The 12,594-nt window shown below is 47.6% G+C and overlaps 1 long non-coding RNA gene across 1 annotated transcript in view; it reads left to right on the top strand.

Annotated features, from left to right (window-relative positions):
• The window catches only part of LOC137635813 (uncharacterized), a 53,127-nt gene that overhangs the window by 27,179 nt on the left and 13,354 nt on the right, over nucleotides 1-12,594 (top strand). Inside the window, exons 3-4 of the long non-coding RNA XR_011042799.1 lie at nucleotides 1,394-1,529; nucleotides 7,565-7,700. This is a non-coding gene — a long non-coding RNA (uncharacterized lncRNA). The remainder of the gene's footprint in view (nucleotides 1-1,393; nucleotides 1,530-7,564; nucleotides 7,701-12,594) is intronic.

Consider the following 12,594-nt stretch of genomic DNA (forward strand, 5'->3'; position numbering starts at 1 on the left):
CGAGTCTTCGTTCTGTAACAGATGACCCAGACCTTCCCCTACTGTGTCCAGTAAGTAGTCCGAGGTTGTCTCAAAGAACGGCTGCATTTGTCCCCAAGTGCAAGCTTTGTTTGTGAGCACTGGGAGAACAAAGAGGAGGGTCACCAAGAATACCATCTCTGCATAGATTCATAGGGCGATCCATCTGTCCCTGAATCCTGACCCTCCTCCATCATGTCGCCTTAGAGCGCATGATGTCAGGGGCGTAGCTACGCCCCTGGCCTTCAAGAACAACTTCTCAGTGACGCAGGTTCTATAAGCAGGAGTGTGAAAGCGTCAGACGACCTTCACAGCCCACTACCTGCAGGACGTGACCCACAGGAGGCACGATACGTTCTCTATCGGCCCTGTGGTGGCTACACAACAGCTGGTCTAACCTCAGGCTCCTTAATGGACAAGTAGCAGAAGGTTGAGGGCATTGTTACCCGGTTTTAGTCCGCATGAATGAAAAAGTATGCCTGGCCCTTACTCTTTTCTTCATCCTCCCTTCTCTTGGGGAAAGCTGCATAGCTGACCTCAAACCACTGCAGGTAAACCATGCTTCCTTGTGTTCCTAGTATTAGATAATACTGTCGCGTCCCCCATACCCTGACGAGTTGGTATTGGGAACGTCCTAGCCTAGAATTCCATCTAAAGGACTTCAGGTCGACTTCCTAGGACGAGTCACACTTCATTCCTTCACACACAAGCTTATGTAGGCCGCACGTTCCTTGCGGAGCAAGGAACTTGCGAGGTGTAGGGACTCCTTATCTCGAGTGCTACACACTCGGATTCTGAGTCCCCGAGCAAAGCCAAAGCCAGTAAGGCTGGGACTTACCACCCTTCTTAAGGATTAAGTCACCCTATGTAAATAGCGTGGTTTGTATTTCGGTTACGGAACAAGTGACAAATTCGGAGATAATTTGTATTTTTCCTAACCATACAAACCTTAGCTATTTACACATACTTGCCCGCCAGCCCTGTCCCCCGTGAAACCCTACCTCTAAACGAAGTGAATCAGTTCACCGGTGTGTGAGGGGGGAGGGGTAGCTAGCTACCCCTCCCCTACCCCCTCGCTAAGTAGCGAGGGGGTAGTTAACCCTCGTTAAAAATCTAATGGCTCGCCATTTCAGCTACGCCGAAAGTAGTACCCTATGTAAATAGCTAAGGTTTGTATGGTTAGGAAAAATACAAATTATCTTCGAATTTGTCATATTGTTAGGAAAAATACAAATTACTTGGAAATTTTTTCATATTTATCATGTCCCCGTTCTTCAAACAAGTTGGAGTCGGGCAATGTATAGATTATGAATGGGCTCACCCCTACTGCGTACTTATCTATTCACCTCCCATTGAAATCTTTTACTCCTTCCAGCACTGATTGCCCAGGCTGTCATCCTACGAGGAAAACGAGGTGTCAGGCTGCCTCTTGAGGAGCTCGTATGAAGCACGTGAATTCATCCTGGGACAGTAGCCAGCCAGTTGGTTGGAGGTTCTCAACCCACCTTAAGGTGAGTCTCCTATGTGAAGAACTGAAGGTTTGTATGCTGCACTGGAACAAATGACAATGGTTCCGTAACTGGAATACAAACCAACGCTATTTATGGGGGATTTTTGGGCTCAAGCCATGTCGTCCTGATGGAAGGTTCCTAATAGCAGCTTCCAAAGGGACATATGTACTACAGTGATATTCCCAGAGAATTTACCTTTAGGTCTCCGGAATTCTAACTCCTGACGCGAATATCCTTGAAATTTCTCTCAAGGATATCGCATAATATCAGGGATGTATATCTTGATACGACACATGCGATCTTCACCCCGAATAGCATTTTCGCTTTGAGGGGGAAGAGTAGCAATTTTGGAAGGGGAGCTGTTATCAAGGTTACCCTACTTCCCATACTTCCCATACTACTACTATTGAGTATCGAGATGGCGGACATTCCTAATTCTGTTGCGAATTTGAACGGTGGTGTTTCCTGTTGATCTAACTTTTTCGATCGATTCTGCAAGGATTATTATGCAATCTCCAGCTTCTTTCGCCTCTGGAAAGTTGAGTATTGATTCTTTACAATGTGTATATTTTAGCTCCTGTTTCACATTGAAATTAGAGTAATTTATTGTGATTAGGAGCTAGACCTGTTACCAGAGGCGCCATGGGCGCTGTCGTTCGTTAGGCATGTGTTATTTAGTTAGTAGAACGACATTCCCGGTTGAAATAGCATTAATTAATTATGAAAGTTATTTAGGTGCACTACCACTCTCCGGTTCTGCAGCGCTCTCCTGTGCGATGGTGCTCTCTAACTCGCCAATACTCTCCTGAGCGCCTGCTTTCTCCAGCTCGGCAGCACACTCCTGCTCACTTGCCAGCTTTGATCTAGCACTCTTTTGCTCGCGGGTGCTCTCCAGCGCACCAGTACTCTCGTGCACCAGCACTCTCCAGCGTGCCAGGGAGTCAGCTCTCTCCAGCACGATAGCACTCACCAGCACGTCAGCGCTCTGTTGTTTGCTAGTTGTTTCCTGTGCGTCAACGATCTCCAGCTTGCCTGTGCTCTCCTGCTTCCCAGCACTGTCCTGCAAGTCAACGCTTTCCAGCTCGCCAGAACTGTCCTGCAAGTTAACGCTTTCCAGCTCGCCAGCACTGTCCTGCAAGTCAACGCTTTCCAGCTTGCCAGAACTGTCCTGCAAGTCAACGCTTTCCAGCTCGCCAGCACTGTCCTGCAAGTCAACGCTTTCCAGCTCGCCAGAACTGTCCTGCAAGTCAACGCTTTCCAGCTCGCCAGCACTGTCCTGCAAGTCAACGCTTTCCAGCTCGCCAGCACTGTCCTGCAAGTCAACGCTTTCCAGCTCGCCAGAACTGTCCTGCAAGTCAACGCTTTCCAGCTCGCCAGCACTGTCCTGCAAGTCAACGCTTTCCAGCTCGCCAGAACTGTCTTGCACGCCAGGACTCTCCAGCGCGTCAGCACTTTCCAACGTGTCAGCACTCCTCAGTGGGTCCACTTTCTCCAGCGCATCAGCGTTTGCCAGCTCGCCAGCATGCCAGCGCTCGCCAATACGACAGCACTCGCTAGAACATCAGTGCTCTCCAGCTCGCCAGCACTCTCCTACACGCTAACGCTCTCCAGTTCTCCAGTGTTCTTCAGCACGCCAGCTCTCTCCAGCGCAGCAGCACTCTCCTGCGTGCCAGCGCTCTCCAGCCCGTCGGTGCTCCCCAGTGTGTCCACACTCTCCAGCATATCATTGTTGCAGGGGTTTGCAGACTGTGGCCAGATATAGCACGCAGACCGCCTAGTGTCCGAATGCTGACCACACTCCAACGTTCACTACACAAAAAGGTAAAACAGTGGAATAACCATAAATCTGGGTAAAAGGTAAACATTCAAGGATGCACTGGGCACTGGGCACCACCCCTTGATTTTATACTGGGCAAGGGGACCCAGCTAGAACATTACTTCCCTCTTATCTTTCTTATAAATTGCTAAAGGTTTGTATCGTTAGGAAAAATAAGGATTATCTCCGATTTTGTCATGTCGTTATTACTTGAAATTAAGAAACACCAACAAAAAAAGAAAAAAAAAAACACTGGGTTCTTCTTTATTTAAAATACATTACCTAACACATCCAAGAGAGGGACGGTAACTCTAGAAAAGATGAGAAATTCTAAGGTTGTAGCTGGGTCCCCTTGCCCAGTATAAAATCAAGGGGTGGTGCCCAGTGCCCAGTTCTCTGGGCATGTTTTTGTTCAGTGGAAAGGTGTATTGTGGTCGGCATTCGGACACTAGGCAGTCTGCGTCTTATGTCTGTTCGTAGTCTGCGAACCTCTACAGCTGCTGCACGGGGTGGATCCTTGGACAATCTCTGTGATTCATTCAGGGTATTGCATCCCTTTCACTCAATCTCTCCCTCTATTGACTCAGAATCCAGTTCCATTGAGCTCCAACATGAAGGGATCTGTAAAGGAGCTGTCAAAATCCAGGCTATTTTGGAGAAGGGCGTTCTCCAGGAGGTCGTCGATGTGTCCATAGGATTCTTCAGTCGACTCTTTCTTGTGAAAAAGGCGTCTGGAGGGTGGGGGCCTGTCATTGACCTCTCAGCTCTGAACACGTTTTTTCTACAAACTCCAGTCAGCATAAAGACAGACAAGTGGTAAGACTTCAAGACTTCTCGTGCACACTGGATCTCAAGGGCGCATGCTTTCAGATCCCAGTCCATCCAACTTCATGGAAATATCTAAGAATCTTACACGAGAACAGGTAATACCTGTTCAAGGTGCTGTGCTTTTGTCTTTCAACAGCCCCTCAGGTCTTCATGTTAACCTGGGCCCACAGGATTGGCATCTGCCTCCTAAGATACCTGGACGACTAGCTGATACTAGCAGACTTGATAGCAACTGTTCAACACCGAGATAGACTCCTTGTCTTTTGCCAAGATCTGGAGGAAATCGTGGTAAATCTTGAGAAGTCATCCCTGCTTTCCTTTCAAAGATTGGTTTACCTGGAAATGATCATCGGCACCAGCCTGCAGAAAGTCTTCCCATCAGACTACAAAATCCAGAGGCTGAGGAAAGTGGTAAGCTCATTCCTCCAACGAGACGCTTTACCGGTGGTTACGTCTCCCAGGTCCCCTGTCATCCCTGGTCTAGATGTGAACAGCTGCCTCTGGATTCGATCTCTTCACTGGCAGCTAAAATCCAGGTGGGTTTAAGACGAGGACTCCCTGGATATGCTGGTCCCCGTGGTACCCGAGCAGCTGAAAGACTTGAGGTGGTTGGTAGCAGACGAGAATCTCCGCCAAGGGGTCGAGCTTCTCGTTCTTCCCCCAGAGTTGATGTTCTTTTCAGATGCGTCAAAAGGAGGTGGTGTCCCACATACTACACCACATGGCCTCCAGGCTCTGGTTAGAGTCCAAAAAGGTACCAGCATATAAATCTCGTAGATATGAGGGCAACCTTTCTAGGCATACAGAAGTTCCATAAATTACTGGTGGGTCATTCTGTGGTATTGATGACTGACAACATGACGGTCGTGGCTTAGGTGAACAAGCAAGGCAGTACCTTTAGGCAGCACCTTTGCCATCTAGCAGTGGAGATGCTAAGATGGGCAGAAGACAACTCATTGTTCCTATCAGCCTGCTTCATTCCAGGCTGGAGGAGTGTGCTTGCAGACAATCTAAGCAGAGTGACTCGGATGATGGGCTTCGAGTGGTCTTTGAATGATCTAGTAGCCAACAGTCCTAACTGTGTGAGGTTCTCCAACTGTGGATCTGTTTGCAATATCCCTGAACAATAGGCTCCCTCCCTACTGCTCCCCAGTTCTGGTTCCTCAGGCTTTCTGGAAAAATGCATTCCAGCAACGGTGAGACAACATCGACGTTTACACCTTTCCCCTGTTCTGTCTGATGAGAAGGGTTCTCAACAAGACCAGATCATCTAAGAACCTGTCAATGACCCTCATAGCTCTGCTATATCATCACGCCAAATGGTTCCTGGACCTTCTTCATATCCTGACGAAGGTTCCGAGAGAGTTCCCTCAACTTCACAATTTACTCAGACAACCACATATGAACATCATTCACAAAGCCGTAGTATCCCTGTGACTTCACGCCTGGAGATTATCCAGCCTCTCCTTCCTCAGAGAGGCTTTTTGCAACAGGTCGTGAAAAGGATGTCTGGATACCTTCGAAGGTCTTCCGCTTCAGTCTACCTGGCCAAGTGGACTTTCTTCTGTGGTTGGTATCATGGAAAGGGGTATCTCTCCCCTTGATGCCACTATTCCAGCAATAGTGGAGTTCCTCGTTTACCTTCGGGAAGAAAAACTCCCCTCGGTCTCGGCGGTGAAAGGCTACTTCTCAGTAATGCTGAAAGTAGTCAATATTTCCTCTTCGTTGGAATTTTCTCTCCTCTTACAGAGTTTCGAGCTTATCTGCCCTCAGTTGGAAGTTATACCACATAGATGGAACATGTTTCTTGTCTTTCGGTCCCTGAAGGGTGCCCCCTACAAACCATTACACCAGGCATCAAATACCCACTTGACTCTGAAGAGAGTTTTCTTATGTATATTGGCCTCGGCCAAGAGAGTTAGTGAATTTCACAGTCTTTCATACGCCGTCTCCCATTCATTGGGATGGGGGGAGGTAATGTTTGGCTTCGTCCCTGAGTTTATCGGCTACGCTACTCCCAGATTTAGGCCCTTCTGGATTTGGAGTCTTCATAATGTAACCGATGATCGAGATCAACTGTTACTTTGACCAGTGAGGAGTTTGAGGTACTCTCTCAAGAGAACAGCAACAGCCCTCCCCCGAGTGTCAGCACGGAGAAGGTTAAGAGGAAGATCACCAAAAACACCATCTCTGCTTGGATTCACAGGGTCATTGACCTGGCCCTGAATCTCGATCCTCTAGAGACGAGGCAACACAGAGTTCATGACGTTAAGGGCATCAGCGCGTCCATAGCATTAAAAAAGAACTACTCTGAGTTGCAGGTTTTACAAGCGGGCATGTGGAAGTGTCTTAAGACCTTCACCCCTACTACCTGTAAGACGTGACCTACATGAACTGGAGACGTTCTCCGTGGGCCCTGTGGTGGCTGCGCAACAAGTGGTTCAAATACCTCAGGCTCCTTGAGGAACAAGTAGCAGATGGTTAAAGGCAGAGGTTACCCGGGATTAGTCTGGGATGAATGTTAAGAATGTCTGGCTCTTTGTCTCTTTCATTTTCCCCTCTCTTGGGGAACAGGATCTACGGTCCTCTGCAAGTTTGCCTAATCTGTCTGCAGGTAAAACCATTCCCTTGTGTAACCAAACATAGAAATAATGCTTGTTGCATCCCCATACCCCCTGGCGAGGTGGGATTGGGTAACGTCTATGGTTGATTCAAAGAGTCCTATGTTTCTGAGAAATCTTACCTAGACTAGTCCCACTGCTACTTTCATACAATCACACAGACTGCTCAGGCAGCTAAACAGGTTTTGCACAGATTTTAGTGAGGTATCAGGGTTTCTCCCTGTTACGTGCGTAGCATGTACGAGGAAAAACTCTGGGTCAAACACCAGCCAGTTGGTTTGGACTTCCACCCTCCTAAAGGATGATTCTTCCCTAATAAAGAGGAAAAGGTTTTGTATTTAATGTCGGAACAAATGACATTTGAAAATAATTTGCATTTTTCCTAACGATACAAACCTTAATCTCTTTGGCCCACCATTACTTGTACCCTTGTAAGTCCTGCTTGCAATCAAAAGTGACGAGACAACGCAGGTGTGTGTGAGCAGGGTAGCAGGCTACCCCTCCACCCCCGCTAACCAGTGGTGAGGTAGTTACACCTAGCTAAAAGTCTTCTGGCTAGTCCTCCAGCTTCCCCAATATTATATCCCTAATAAAGAGCTCAAGGTATTGTATTGTTAGGAAAAATACAAATTACTTGAACATTTTTCATATTTATTATGTCCCCGTTCTTCAAACAAGGTGGAGTCGGGCAATGTATAGATTATGAACGGGCTCACCCCTACTCTGTACTTATCTATTCACCTCCCATTGAAATCCTTTACTCCTTCCAGCAGTGATTGCCCAGGCTGTCATCCTACAAGGAAAACGAGGTGTCAGGCTGCCTCTTGAAGTGCTCGTATGAAGCACATGAGGTCATCCTGGGACAGTAGCCAGCCAGTTGGTTGGAGGTTCTCAACCCACCTTAAGGTGAGTCTTCTACGTAAATAACAGAAGGTTTGTATGCTGCATTGGAACAAATGACGATGGTTTCGTATCTGGAATACAAACCAACGCTATTTATGGGGGATTTATAGGGGTATTACTTTCGGCGAAGCTGAAAGGAAAAGCCAATAGAATTGTAGACTTATGGGAATTGTTGAAAATTGGAGTTTTGGAGCCAGGTAATTATAAAAGAGTTTGACAGACAAGTAGGAAGAAAACAAAGGGAACAAATGATGAAGTAGAAATAGGAAGGCTCTGCAGTTAAAGGCCTAAGATAAGTGCTTTTGCCATCTACAGAGCACAGGATACTGCACATGATACCAAAAGTAGCGGAGGGATGGGGGCGTTAGTATCTTCCTCTCTCAACTACACACCTGCGACGGTACTTTGCTTTGCTTTTGGCTCGGATGGAGAACGGTGATTACTGCTCCTCTTCCTCACCCATTTGGACAGCCATTACGGATCACTTTTTTGTTTTTTCTTTTACAGTTTGTGTGTGCCTTCCCTGCCAGCCATGCGTACCTGCCCTGGGCTCGTCGATTGGCAAGTCAGCAGCCTGTTCTTCTCCAGCTCGTCAGCAGCCTTTGACTGCACACCTGTCTCTTTCCTGTCGTTCCCCGACGACTCGTCGCTCTCCAAAAGAGGAAAGGAAACGTCGCCAGACGTGCGCTCCTCACCGCTCGCCGATGCACTGATCGCTCAGATGATCGCCAACAGACGAATGTTCATGACTGGGCTACTATAGCACATCGGCTCCAAGAACCAGCCTCCCGATAGGTGCCAACGTTCGTTAGATCTCCAGCGCTGATTTGAGCGTCGTCGATCGTGGGAAGAGAGGCCTGCAAGACCTTCTCCTCCTCGAGCTCTGGAACTCCCACCTGAGAGACGAAAGTCTCCTCCCCATCGTCCACCGTTGCCTCGTTCTCCTCTCCGCAAATGCAGAACATCACGCTCGCCTGGGAGAGCGGAAAAAAGCAAGCTGCAGGAATTCAAGATTCTGAAGAGACCACCTTCACGGTCGATTCCTGTTGCTCGGAAGGAGACTGCAGCTCCACATCCTCCCTTTAACTCCTCCTGGATGTCAGAGAAGGCTCCCTTGTGGGGTCCCTCTTCGTCGTTCTATATAGGGTAACTTTCCGACAGTGCCACAATCGGTCCGCAGCCGTGAATTGCAAGATCATGTTTTATTCATAGTTTGTTGTTCTCTTTATATCAATACATTATGGTTTTGAGTTTTTTATTCATAGTTTAATGTTATCTCTATGTTCCAAAATATTGAGTTTGGAACCTTGGTTAGGGCAGTAACCCAAGCCTTTACGGCAGGTATCCCACCTGCTTATCCTTCGGGAAATCCCAGGATTCCCCTGGAAGAATCTTTCTCTACATTTTCAGACCCACGGTGAAGATCCACTGTCCCTCCCCGTCAAGAAACTTTGGTTTCTTCTTCTCCCCTGAAGCGGCAAAGAGGAGTCCCTGATGAAGTACTGTAGCCTCATGTAGGGTCAAGCTTTCTCCCCTGAAGCGGAAAAGAGGAGTCCCTGATGAAGTAGCTTCATGTAGGGTCAAGCTGACCCCCGTCAGGTCGTCCAAGGGGAGGTCAAGTGTTGCCATGCCCACTTCTCCTCACCCTCCTGCTCCTCACTCATCAATTCAGTCAGAGTTCTCTCTCAGGGAAGAGTCCTTAACTAAATCTTTCTGTCCTTTGCTCATTGAGAAAGTCCCACGAGACCACAGAGTAGTCTCGAAACCAGTGGAAGAGTCCATCCTTCTCCCTACGGGTGACCGACAGAAGGTCGTTCCATCCAAACCTCCTGTGCTAGAGACTTTCTTCCCTCCGAGGAAAGAGTCTAAGGATTCAAAAACTCTGCCAAAGTCCTCATTGGGGATTACAAGACCTGCGGAGTGGGTCAAGCAGTCTACATTTGACCACTTCGATAACGACCACGACCCACCCCGAGGTGATGTCTCGTGCGTGGAAGACAACGATTCGGCTGCTAGTCCTTCTTCAGAAGCTGAACAGAAAGAGTCAGAACATGGCATCCGGCAGGTTATAGCTTGCATGAGTTCACTCAGTGAGTTGGCAGACCCATTGAGGGCTCCTCAGGAGGGCAAGGTCATGGTCTTGGACCACGTCTTTGGCACTCGGAAGCCCCCAAGTACAGCGAAGCCTTGCCCTGGTCTCAGGGACTGAAGAATGCCCGGCGGAAGGTGTCTGCCCTGCTCTCCGAGTCCTCTAGGTCTCTTCGATCAGGCTCATCCTTAAAACTACTGCAACATCTGAGTGTCCAGCAGAGAAGTTTTTAAGAGGTCCTTGACGTGTGTCTCCCGGCTCCTCCTCTTCACCATTCCTTAGAGGAACTTACGAAGGGGATCTCTCTAGAGAGACTCTTCGGGCTTCAAGTTTACTTCTCAGCTTCGGAAATTCTAAACAAAGAGAAAGTGGCAAAGTATGCCATACAGGCTACTTTTTGGCTGGATCTATGGTTGGGATCAGTGAGAAACCTGGTGCAAACAAAGGGTTTTTCCAAAGGAGGCTCCCGGAAAGCGATGGAGACTTTCTTCCTGTCGGATATTCGGACTATTGAGTTCATTGCCCACCAAGTAGTGAACTTGTGGGCGAACGCCATCTTATGGCGTAGAGATGCAATAATCGAGAGATTCCATTTCCAAGTCCCAAACTGCGAGATAGCGAGATTCCAAAACTCCTCTCTGAACGGTTCCCCTTTGTTCAAGCTGGGGGATGTCGAGCGAGCTGCGGAGAGATGGAGGAAGTCCTACCAGGACTCCCTCCTCCATAGGACCTTGACATCCCGCCCCTACGGACTACGTTCTCTCCCGCAGACGAAACAACAGAAACCAACGCTGAACAGGACTGCGGCAACAGACAACAAGGTGTCTAAAAGCCCCTTTCCTGTCAAGTCAAACAAGGCTCCAAGTCGTCCTGTGGAGGGAAGTATCCTAGAGGAGTCGGCCGTGGCCGCAAATGCTATGTGATTCCCCTGCTTGTCCACCAGTGGGGGAATGCCTGCATTGCAGCTGGAAGAGCTGGATGCAGCTTGGGGCCGAACCCTGGATAGTCTCCGTGATTAGTTCAGGGTATCCCGTCCCGTTCAGTCAATCTCTCTCTCCACTGATCAAGAATCTAGTGTCAACTAGCTCCTATGCAAAGGGATCTGCAAAGAAGCTGGGTCTTTGGGCTGAAGTCCAGACCATGTTGGAGAAGGGCACTCTCTAAAAAATTCCTCGGCGACTCCCCAGGCTTTTCCAGTCGACTCGTTTATGTGAAAAAATGCATCTGGAGGCTTGAGACCAGTCATCGACTTCTCAGCTCTGAACAAGTTTGTTAAACAAACCTCGTTCGGCCCGGATACGGTTTAGTGGTTTGCGGACTGTGGCCAGATGTAGCACGCAGACTGCCAGACTGCCTAGTGTCTGAATGCCAACCACACTCCAACATTCACTAAACAAAGAGATGAAATGATGGAATAATCATAAATCTGGGCAAAAGGTAAACAATCAAGAGAACTGGGCACTGGGCACCACCCCTCAATTTTTTTATACTAGGCAAGGGGACCCAGCTAGAACCTCAAATTTCCCTATTATCTTTTCTTGGGTTCCCCGTCTCTCTTTGCAGTGCTATGCATGGAGTTCTAAATAAGAGCAATATGCTTTTTAGGTAGCAGGTTTCCTCATTATATTTCAAGTTATTTGAACATTACAAATATTAGGAGAGAAAAAAAATGTTACTAAGATAAACAAACTTCAGGCTGGAACGGGGAATATCTTAGGTGAGGAAGTGCATTGAAATAGGAATAATAAAAAAAAAAACATTATTCAAATAATTGAGAGAGAGAAATAAATTTCATATTTGTGAAAATACAGGTCTACAAAACCAGGAGAGATAAATATCTTTATACCGAACCTCTTTGGAATCAATCCTCTAAATATTTAATCTACATATACAAGTATAAATAAAGACCAACATAAGTGTAAATATTTGGGCTGAATTCAAATGCAATTTGACAGGTCACTTCAGTTAGGATCAAAGGGATTGTAAAACAATATTACCTATCTCTACATTCTCATTTTAACATCAGAAAGAGGCCCCTCCTCTAGATTGCGTTGTCACACACACAAAAAAAAAAAATAATTCATTCATTATAAGTCAGACAAGGGGTAAGACCGCAGGACTTCATGTGCACCCTAGATCTAAAGGATGCATACTTCAGATCCCAATCCATCCGTCTTCAAAGAAGTATCTCAAAATCACACTAGACAACAAGAAATACCGGTTCAAGGTAATGTGCTTCGGTCTTTCCACAGCACCTCACGTTTTCACGAGAGTGTTCACCCTAGTGTCTTTTTGGGCTCACAGAATCGGCATCCGTCTCCTATGCTATCTGGAAGTGTGGCTGCGTGTAGCAGAATCGGTGGCGCCCTTTCTTCAGCACAGTTACAAACTTCTGGGACTTTGCCAAGATCTGGGAATCTTGGTTAACCCCAAGAAGTCATCTCTGCTTCCCTCTTAACGACTGGTATACTTAGGAATGATGATAGACACCAATCTTCACAAAGCCTTCCCATCACACGAGAGGGTAGTGAAGCTGAGGAAGGTTGCAAGACCTTTCCTCATACTAGAACTCCCACCCCAAAGGTGGTTATATCTCCTTGAGCACCTATCATCCGTGGCCCATCTAGTTCTCAACGCCTGCCTGAGAGGATACGATCTCTCCAATAATGGCTAAAGTCCAACTGGGATCAGGCCTTCGATTCCCCGGACATTGCGATCTCATGGGACCAGAAGAACGGACGGACTTCGAGTGGTGGGTGGCAGACGAGAATCTACTAAAGGGTGTCGACCTTCTTGTCCCTCCCCCAG

This window comes from Palaemon carinicauda, unplaced genomic scaffold, assembly GCF_036898095.1.
Source record: "Palaemon carinicauda isolate YSFRI2023 unplaced genomic scaffold, ASM3689809v2 scaffold179, whole genome shotgun sequence".
In the NCBI taxonomy this organism is placed as follows: domain Eukaryota; kingdom Metazoa; phylum Arthropoda; class Malacostraca; order Decapoda; family Palaemonidae; genus Palaemon; species Palaemon carinicauda.